Here is an 11,160-nt window from a genome sequence, read left to right as displayed (position 1 = left end):
CCTGTTGAACTCTTTACCTGACACCTGAACTACAATTGCCGAGTTGTACATGCCAAACAGTCAACTTACCTCCCGTTCTCCTATCTCTTGTGAGTACTCCTGTCTGTCTATAATCTTGTTGTCTGTCCTCTTCCGGCTTCGTACCATGTCCCCCTGTGATCTCGCCTGCGATGCTGACAAGAAGTAATCTCCTGCAGAATCTCCTCTTACCTGTCCTCCTCTGACTACATTCTTTGTGTATTCCCCAGTGGTGCCGACAAGCTATGCTGTCCCCCATCCTTCCTGCCTTACATGTCACTCTTTGTCTTGTCCACATTCCAGCCACACAGACAAGGTATTGTTACACTCTGTGGGTTGCTCTGCCAGTCAGCCATGCCATTCCTAGTACTTTGCCGCTACTCACCTCTCACCTGTACACCCTGGTCCTCCGGTCCTCCTGGTACCTGGCCACTCACCTACACACTCCGGTCCTCTGCTTAAAGTGCCTTAGATTTTGTGTTACTTATTCATCTACTTTATATTTCATTTGTATTTCATGTGTATGAAAGGGTCACACCTTATTAAATGAGACATGGCTACACACACACACACGTCACCAATGTGTATTAATGGGTCAGACATGATTATATGGGACATGGCTACACACACACGCGCGTCACCAATGTGTATTAACTGGTCATACATGATTATATGGGACATGGCTACACACACCTCACCAATGTGTATTGATTAACTCTGCAGTAATGCATGGCATAACTGCATACCTATGACCCGTTGAGATTTAGATTTTGTTACCTATGTATCTGCATTATATTTCACTTGTATTGTGTGGCATTCATGTGGACGGCAAAGTAAGAATTTCATTGTACAGGGAAACATGTTTCCTCACTGTGCATATGACAAATAAACACTGACCTTGACCTTGACCTTGATCTCTAATCCTCCTGGTGCCACCCATCTCCTGACAGCTCTCCTTCACACCCTGGTCTTCCTGGAGTCCGTCACCCAGTCTCTCCTGCACACCGCAGTACTGGAATAAAATTCCCATATGTTCAAACATACAGTACTTGGCCATTAAAGACCATTTTGATAATGATTTTGAAATTGTGATTTTATTAATGATCCTAAACTCAAATTTATTGTAAGTTTAGCAAGAATCAGAGTGAAAAAAATCGTTATGTATTTCTTATTTCCCAATGGTTCAGAGGAATGTCTGCTGCTGAGTGGCTGTCAGTCCAGTAATTTTAAAGATACCATGATAGTTGTGCTCAGCTTAAATCACTGATGTCTGTGAATGATAAGATTGTCACAGTATGTTCTCAACCTAAGAAAATATATTAAAATCACATGATGATTTCTGTGAAAAAGACAATAATGCCCAACAGTAAGAAAACTAAAGATACTATTTATGCAGTTGTGTTGAATGCATATGAAGTCTGGGTTTTGAAAAGATAAACACATTAGGTGGAAAACCTACACAATAAATTCCTTAAAAGGTCCCATATTATACCCCTTTTCAGCAAATAAAATCGGTTTGCTAGGGTCCTAAGAAAATTGGTGTGCCATAAATGTGTTACAAAAAACCCCATAAAGGATTATATACCAGTCCTCTTTTAACCATGCCTTTAGCAGCCCTTCTCAGACTGAGCAGTTTTCTATGACAAATACTGTGACCTTGTTAAGTGTGTGCATGTGAGGTTGGACCCAAAAGATGCAGACTTTACAGGGCACGAATCAGGGAAAGCGTTTATTAAATAAATAACAGTGATATGCTGGGTGGCAAAATGGCCAAGCAGTCACTGGACTGGCAGGAGGAACAGCGGGGAAGTGGAGGCAGGCTGCCCAAGAACCAGGAGAACCAGAGTGTACAGGCTGAGAATGGCAAGCCTGAGGGCCAGGACATACAGGTGAGAAGACTGGAGGAGCAAGAAGAGCTTGGGAGGAGATGTTGGTGGGGTGACTCAGTGCTACTGGCAAGTTAATTCACAGCGCTGCTGGCCAACAGGCTTATACACAGCGTAGCTAAGAAGAAGCTTTAATTTATCATCATTGTAACATGTACAATGAAATTTTGTTTGGAGCCGAGGGCCCCGGCATGCATACCCGCCGCCATCTTCAAACATTCAGTATCTTGCCCAAGGACACTTCAACGTGTGGACTGCAGGCACCAAGATTTGAACCTTCAAACTTCTGGTTGGGAGACAACTGCTCTACCCACTGCACCACTGTTGCACCCTGAACTGGTGAGCAGGCTTATACACAGCATTGCTGGCGAACAAATACCTCGTCAAAGTCGCAGTAGAGTCGACGGAGGTAATCAACAGTTAGCAGATCTACGAGTTGTCTTCATAGCGAGTGATTGGATTTTTTTTTTTTTATTCCTTTAGATCCAGCAGGGAGCGAGCTGGGAGTCTCTAGAGATGGTCCCCACAATGTGGCAACAGGACTGGATACATGGCAGTAACAAAGCAGAGTGCGACTGTGGCAGTAGCAGAGTAACATAATGAACCAGCATCAGACTGAGGGAAGGGAGGAGTATATATACCTTTGTGACCTTTTAGGGTAAAAAGAGTGAACCACAGATGTCAAATTTTGGCCACATGACCTCCAGATTCTCCCGTATCACAGGGGATTTTTTTGACTGTCTGACACTTGCACATAAGGTTATAACCCCCAAAAAGCTATCCTGTGACAAACACTTTGACCCACTGTGACATTTTTCACATAATACAATCCAGCCTGTCTTGCTGAGAGAGAAGCTGCAGAAGATGCAAGTAGATGCTTCCGCAACCCCCTGTATTACTGATTACTTGACAGACAAATCAGTTTGTGTGGCTGGGGGGTATATATCTGTGTGGATGGTCAGCAACACAGGAGCACTAACTGTCCTCTCACCTGTCCTCTTCACCCTGTACACCTCTGACTTTCAGTACAACTCTGAATCATATCGTGCAGATGTTCTTTGATGATGCTGCAGTAGTAGGATGTAAATACGTCATGTACTATTTACATTGTCAGTTTGCACATGCATAACTGTACATTGACTGTTGACTGCTGGACATGCTGCTCCCATGCAGCATATACTCTCTTATTATATTCATATATATTTTTATTATATCTCTGCATTTGCTGCTTAAAGTGCCTTAGATTTTGTGTTACTTATTTATCTACTTTATATTTCATTTGTATTTTGGGGCATTCATGTGGACGGCAAAGTAAGAATTTCATTGCACAGGGAAACACGTTTCCTAACTGTGCATATGACAAAGAAACACTTTGACCTTGACATTGATGTGTCAGTGGTCATGAGTAAGCAGAGTACAGAGGTCTGGTGAAGTGTTTTTAGAACAATCACCTGACTTTAAATGTGGCCAAGACCAAAGAGATGGTCCACTTTATGAGAGTTAGGGCAAAGGAAAACACTATCTCCATTCTGGGAGATGAGGTGGGGGTGGTGGAGGGATACAAATACCTTAGAGTCCACCTTGACAACAGACTGGATTGGAAATGCAACACAGAAGTTGTCTAATGGAAGGATCAGAACAGACTCTACTTCTTGAGGAACCGCAGATCTTTAATATGTGTACCAAGATGTTGCAAGTCCTTTACCATTCTGTTGTGGCCAGTGTAATCTTCTTTACTTCTGCAGCATCAGAGCCAGTGACACCAACAAACTGAGCAGGAAGGCTGGCCATGCTGCATCTATTCTAAATTGGCTGACTATCTACCATGTGCACCATGTGTACTATTCTGCACATGTACATTATGATTCTAATGTGTGTATGTGTGTGGATAGGCTACATACATGTAGTGCATACAGTAATATGTATATACCTGCAGTATATGGAAGTCTAAGGCACATTCCATGCACCATGTTGCATTCTATCTTCATGTTGCTTTTTGAATCATAAGTTGTCTAACTTTTCAATCTCATTGTCTAAGTTGCATTGTTCCTCTGTCTACCTCAGTGTCATCTGTGCGTTTTCATGTTTGAGAGTGGAACATTGGAATTCCCCTCTATCTATCTGTCTGTCTGTCGTATATTAAGTTGAGGATGGACAATTTTGCATGAAAAAATTATTGCTATTTGGCCACCCTGTTATTGCTTTATCCACTTTATTATCCACATTGAGTCAAAGACACACAAATAAGCTTATCCAGGTTGCAGACTGATGAACACAAGCAGAAGAGGCCATTCATTATTTGTTTTACTGTCTATATGGGAATTGTAAAAATAATAGTAATTATTAGTAAGTAGTTTAGAAACTGACCAAATGTATCCTTTAAATGATATACGCATGCCACATTAATTTAAATAATACAGTAAGTATATCAAACACTTGTACATGTCCCTAAAAGGGTTTACATTTTTGGTCTAGCATGCCTTTTTTGTTCACTAACAATTAAAATATGGGTACATAAGCTAACACTGAACTAACACTAAAACTGAGATGGATTCATGATATTTGTTTCAAAAAGCAACCTACCAAGAATGACAAAGTTACTAAAGGAATCAGTTTTACAAAAAAAAAGGTTTGTATTAATTTTAATGTTTTATAGATAGAACTACATTAATGTTGTGAATATGGTGTTACCCGGTGTTAATTGCCCTACTCGAGTTGTACAACTCAATGTTTTACGTGACGCTGTTGTGTTGTGCCAGAAATGTTATTACCTTTGATCTGCCAACTGTTAAATGTTAGTGTTACATCGTTAAGTTATGTGAAGGAAAGCTAAATTGCAAACATGGTCTGATTGTGAAATAGCGAGATAATTGGCAGTAATTTTTAGCTAATCTTTTGTTAACTGATATAGTCTCAGTGTGTGTGGCAAACGAAAATTTTCCAAGACTAACATCGCCAGAGTTTGCAGGCAGCTGCAAACTGCATTTGTAGACCGTAAACGCATGCATATGCAACCTATACATGTCTATCACTGTGTCAAGCAGACAGTGAGAAGCAGCCAGTAAAAAAAATGTATCCCTCAAGTAAAGCTTGTTCTTAGTTGTCAGATGCTGTAATTCCCAATTAGTTAAGCTTTGAAATATTGTGCTGAGACACTGGCACAACTCAGGCCATAATGGATCATATATTTTCTCTTTTGCTTTACAGTCTATTAAAAGACATGAACTGTCAACAAGGAAGTTTTAACTTAGCTTAAGAGGTGAATGGTTTCACAAACAGTGAGTGTTAAACTGTTAATTATTTAAAGGGTCACGGTGTATTAATCAGGTCATGCACTGGTCAGCCATAAAAGTATGACCACTGAGAGGTGAAGTGAATAACACTGATTATTTCGTTACAGTGGCACCTGTCAGTGTGGGGGGTATATTAGGCAGCAAGTGAACATTCAGTCCTCAAAGTTGATGTGTTGGAAGCAGGAAAAATGGGCAAGTGTAAGGATCTCAGTGACTTTGACAAGGGCCAAACTGTGGTAGTGAGATGACTGGGTCAGAGCATCTCCCACACTGCAGGTCTTGGTGGATGTTGTTGGTCTGCAGTGGTTAGTACCTACCAACAGTGTCTAAGGAAGGACACATGGTGAACTTTAGGTTGTTTTCTTGTCTTCCATGAGATTAGAGAGTTCCCTTTGTAACCATGGGCAACACCTGCATCTTGCCCCGGCAAGAGATTGGCAGCAGTGACTTCACCCAATGGGGGATCTGACCTCCAGCCCACAAGAAATCCCCCCCACACTCAACCCGTGATCAGTTGTAAAAGAATTTGTATTTTTAACAAACATAAAATTTCGACAGATTTACAAAAGACAAAATAAGTCATTAGCATAGAGCACTGTATGTATGGAAAAAAATGAGAAACAGGGAAAAAATAAAATATCTCTGTCGTTCATACTCTGTAATCCACTTTGAGTGTCTCTGTAGGGTTTGTCTCCGTATTTGGAGTGAGACTTGTAAAATTATAAGTAATAATAGTGGGAGAAAATCAGTTCCTGTTCAAATCGGTCTCCTTTAAATCAGTCCTACCGCCCCTTGGAACGGCTCAGAATCCAGAAACAGCGTCCAGATGGGCATATCACATCCACGATCGACGACAGCGATCCAGCTGACTGAAACAGTCCCAGATGAAGAATCCAAAAAAAAAAAAATCAGCCTGCATACAGGTATGCAGAGCAATTATTAACCAGGTCAACCATATCAAATTCACATAACAATAAAACATACACATTTCCTATGAAAACAACATTAACTTATTTTTCTATAAAGCGGTTTTCTTTTCTCAGTGCATATTCACAACTTTAACACAATGACACATAGCAGTCATTACATTCTTGAGCAGAATCACAGTCAATAACAACCATTTGGCATTCCTCAGCATGTATATAACCAGGCGGCTAGTTAACTCATAACATACACGCTTCACACGAAACACGATTCTCATCTCATGTATATGTTTGTAACTTGCTAATTTTATTGTTTAAATTTCATATTCATAAATGTAAATTCACAAATAAAAAACCTCTATTCTTGGTCTTTTTAAAAGAATTCAAACAATACATTTCTTCTGTATTTTCTTCTGATAATACAAAGGCCATCAAAACAATTAATTTATGCACCTTATTTAAAATTTCTGTTTAGATAATACCCCCCTAGCTTTTTTGTGTTCTTTGTCTTTCTTTTATTTGTTTCTATTCTGGTTCGGTGAATGTATTATTTAATACACTGGTATATCTTTGTATCTCTGGATGACAGTACTGTATTCTTCGTGTTGAATAAAGTTGAAAGAAAAAAAAAAGGTGTGTGTCTGCTCAGCCATGTGCAAGGAAAAAACTCAAGACTTTGTGAGCTCTCCCCGTGTAGATCACATCTCGTGCTAACTTGCTAATGAGGCGTTCTAGGACACTCTCTAAATCTGAGCTTCAAAACATAACCTGGGTTACACCTTCATTTATACTGGCACAATAACCTGAAATACTATGTCTGTCTGTTCTCTCTGATGCCCAATCTGCATCACTGTAAACTCTTAGGCCAAGTTTACTTGTCATTTCTTTTGAAATAAACATAAGTCCTGATCTGCTGTACCTTTAAGGTATCTGAACACATGTTTTACTGTGTGCCAGTGTTCTTCAGTTGGATCGTTTAAGTGCTGGGAAAGTTTGCTGACAATAAAACTTATGTCTGGCCTTGTGCATGTGGACAAATATATTAAACTTCCCACTGCTTCTCTGTACTTTCTTGGATCAGTCATTTTTCTAGCATCTTCAGTGTAGTCAAGTTTCAACTCACTTGGTGTTTCTCTAGATCGGCACTCTACCATTCCAAACCTTTCCAATATTTTGTTTACATATCTCTTCTGTGACATGACAACTTTGTCTTCTGTTTGCTCAAAATCTATCACCAGAACTTCATTTTGAACTTCTCGGTTAGCATCGTTTTAACATTTTTCAGCACACTTTCATTACTGGCTGTGATGATCAAATTGTCAACCCATATGATCAGGATTACCTTTTCATCTTGTTTTTCTCTTGTATACACACAGTGATCAGAAGGATTCGGAACAAAATCATTGACTTAAATATGCATGTAACATGTGTAGAAAGAAATAATTGATAAAATAGTATAGTGCTATGCTATGTATTTGCAAATCTGCTTTAAAAGATTGTTTAATCAGCTTGATTTTTGTAATGTCTTAACCTATGCCCTTAACATGTTTGTGTGTCAAAGTGAGGAGACCCAGGTCAACTGGAAACCAAGCAGACACAGAGAGTGCAGACTATGATTGCTGAGATGACTAAACTGTCTGCAAAAGTGTTGTAAGCAGTGGGTAAAAGTTCTTTTATGATTGGTCTTATATTATCAACATTTATCAACATTATAGGAAATGCTTAGCCTTCTGTAATTAACATTATAATCTGCATTAGCAAATATACCTACATGATTATTTCAGTATCATATGCTTTATAATTTACTTTTTATTTAACCATTTCACTTGTCTTTAAGAATACAGGAGACTTATGGTCGATAATAACAGAGGATGTGTAGGCTGTAAGAATCAGACAGGAAACCACAAACAGGAACAAGGCCAGGTTGCATAGCAACGCTGCCTCTCACAAGGGTAGATGAGACATGAGCCAGAGGTGCTGTCCCTAAAACTGCCTATGTGCTTAGGGTATAGAAAGGTCAGGATGTTCTTAGAATTTCACAGATCAAAATCTGCCTGGCGACAAGATCACCAAATGAGGGGTCAGAACGAGGTTAACAAACCAACCAAGGAACGAGGATGAAGGACAACACAGATGACGTCAGATCTACTCACATTTGCATATTCAAAAATTGTATTATAAATTCTCTGGGCTCAGGAGAATAGGCGCTCCTCTTGTTCCAAAGGAAAGTTGAACGGTTTTGCTGTTTAGGAGTAAAGGCACATTCAACAATTAACATCTTAACAGGTGCACTTCAAAACACCCAAAAGAAGTTTAGGTTGAAGATGTAGGTGTTGGTACAGTACACAATATTTTGTGGGGAAGAGCATTGTCAGTGTAGAGGAATTCTCATGCCCTTAGTCTTAGTGTGCTTTTCCCCACAAGAATTCTGCTGAGACAGACCCTCAGTGTTCTGACCATGGTGTCTGGTTCTCTCAATGACAAGATTCAGCAGGTGAATTAATTGAGCTTTGGTGTAGGTGTGAATTGTCTTGCTCTTTGATTGTTAGAGTGTTTATATATATATTTTTTGAAGTCCAGTCAAAATAGTTGGATATTGGAGACATTGAAGAACATTTATATTACTGGTATATTACATTATTTCATAGGTAGAACTGAGCCCTTGCCAGGCCACATTCACAAGTGAAACACATTTCATTAATTAAATACAATAAAGTGTTGAATAAATGGCAGAATTGGCAAAAAAAACTGTTCACCATCAATTGCCTACTTTATACCGAATCCTCTGTTGCACTTTTTCTGCAGTGGACACCAGACAAAGAACAATGCCAGCCTAAGAGATTGGTCAGTGGTGCGGTAGATGATGCAGCATCGAAGGTAAATGATGCTAATAAAGACTTTTAGTACAGGGAGAGAGTTGATGACACACCTAGTTAACAATTTGTTTAACAGCTTTGTTAACACCTCATTAAGCTACTGTTTTGGCTACTGTTATATCAATAGTCATTTGAAATTCACAAATTCAGATCATGCCCAATTACTCTGTCTAATCTCATATTTTTTTTTTTTTTTTTTTTTTTGGTCAACAGAATTGTAAACATGACTTGGTCTCCTCAGCAGTTCCAAGCTTGGAAAAGTGTGCCAAGTGTTGTGGACCCTTTGCATAATTTAAGTGGGCTGGTGTGAGATGTAAAAGTGAGCAAATTGTTTTGTTTTGATAAGAGAAAAATGTCACTGATTGTTTTTTCCTTTAAATGTCATCAGTATTACTGTGGGCTTTTAAAATGCCCATTTCTTTGTTATATCTAATGTCTCACAAACCTTGTACCATAGTGACAGAAAATTTGGCCATACGAAGTTGCTGTACTTGAAGCTGTGTTCTTTTGACTCTGTCAAGCCCTGAAACCCCACTGTATCATAATGATAGAAAGCTGCCTCTGCTCTCTCAGCTTTTTGAACAGTCTGTGAACTTGTTGTAAAAACTCAAAAATTGAACAGTGTTTTGTTTAAAAATTAATTAGCGGAAGTTGTTTCACTGATTCCTGATTAGATATTGGGGTTCTGTAAAAATCTGCATAATAATTGAATCATTTGAATGCGAGTGCTTTTAAAATTATTGCAATGTGCATATACAGTACATGCACTAACTTGTATTCTCTTTCTTTTGTCTGACTAGTTTGCTCCTGCTTTTGGCACAAATCCTGTTATGAAAAAACAAAGACTGACCTTGAACTTTCACTCTTGGTAAGTGTACTTGTGGAATTATCTTTAAAGTTAAGGAGCTGGAAACCATAATGTAGCAAATCCTTTTATTTTTATTTTTATTCAATTAGATTTCTGTAGAACCAAGTTCAAGTGAAGAGGACCTGGACAACGAATATGTACCCAATTCTTACAGTGATTCGGATAGTTCAGGGGAAAACTCTTCAAGGCCTTCAAAATATGTGCATACTAAACACCTACCCAGTATTCTAGTGCCCTGCATTGAGTCTACTTCAAAAATTCTACAACGCAAACACCACCGAGAAGACCCATTACCTGAAGATGCAGTCACCGCAGCGCAGCATGAAAAGACTTGTAGGAAAGCTAAACAACTAACAGAAGAAGATCAGGCTAAAGACGAGAGTGATAATAGTGAAGACATCTCTGTAATGGGTAGCACTGGACCTGGAGAAGGTCAATGCCTTCAGTGTTCAAACACATCCTCTTCAGCAAGTAAGCTAAATTACTGCTACATTTGTGGAAAACCACAGTCAAAATTTACACGTCATTTAAAAACCCATGAGAAAGACAATGTGGATGTTGCTCAAGTGTTGGCTCTCCCAAAGGACTCCAAAGAGCGGAAGAAAATGCTGAACAAACTACAGAACAACGGGAACTACAAACATAATGAAGAAGTCTTAACAAGTGGGACTGGATTGCTAAAACGTCAATGCAAATCAAAGAAGACGTATGATGCACAACAGTATGTGCCCTGCATGCGTATTGTCAGGGATTGTATCTTCAGAGGGATCTATGGCGTCATCTTCGTAAATGTCTTTCAAAACCAGGGGAGTCCAACACAAACTTGGGAAGAACAAGGGTCTTGTCGGTGGCCTCAATGTCGGCATCAGCGCTGTGTCAACAGATATCGCAAGGTGTTTGGAAGATGTTAACTGTGATGAAAGATGATGACATTTCTGCTGCTCTGCATAGTGAGTTCTGCATTCTTTTAACTATTACCAGTTCTTTTATCTGAAGGCCCCAAGAAGTAACACTCAGGAAACAGGAATCAGCTTTACGTAGATTTATTTTCTTCTGGTTAAATGCAGAGTTATTACAGTGCTGGGCTCTATGAGATGACAAGTCCTAAGAGCCTCGATAATCAAAAATCATTCACATTTATCTTCTCGGGCTGGGACTGCCCTGTACATGGGTGGTATGTTTCACGTAAATATTCTAGAATGTTCGTATAAGCAGTGTGTGTGTGTGTGTGTGTGTGTGTGTGTGTTGTTATCTTCAGGCGTTTCTCTATTTTCAGGCGTTTCTCTCTAACTGAAA

The 11,160-nt window shown here is 39.3% G+C and overlaps 1 pseudogene; it reads left to right on the top strand.

The window, feature by feature from the left end:
- The first annotated feature begins 1,784 nt into the window (after positions 1-1,784).
- The window catches only part of LOC109959628 (piggyBac transposable element-derived protein 4-like), a 12,956-nt pseudogene continuing 3,580 nt past the window's right edge, over positions 1,785-11,160 (top strand).

The sequence above is a fragment of the Monopterus albus genome, unplaced genomic scaffold, assembly GCF_001952655.1.
Source record: "Monopterus albus unplaced genomic scaffold, M_albus_1.0 scaffold40.1, whole genome shotgun sequence".
NCBI classification, from domain to species: Eukaryota; Metazoa; Chordata; class Actinopteri; order Synbranchiformes; family Synbranchidae; genus Monopterus; species Monopterus albus.
Note: the sequence above shows the minus strand (reverse complement) of the source record. Positions and strands in the feature narration are given on the sequence as shown.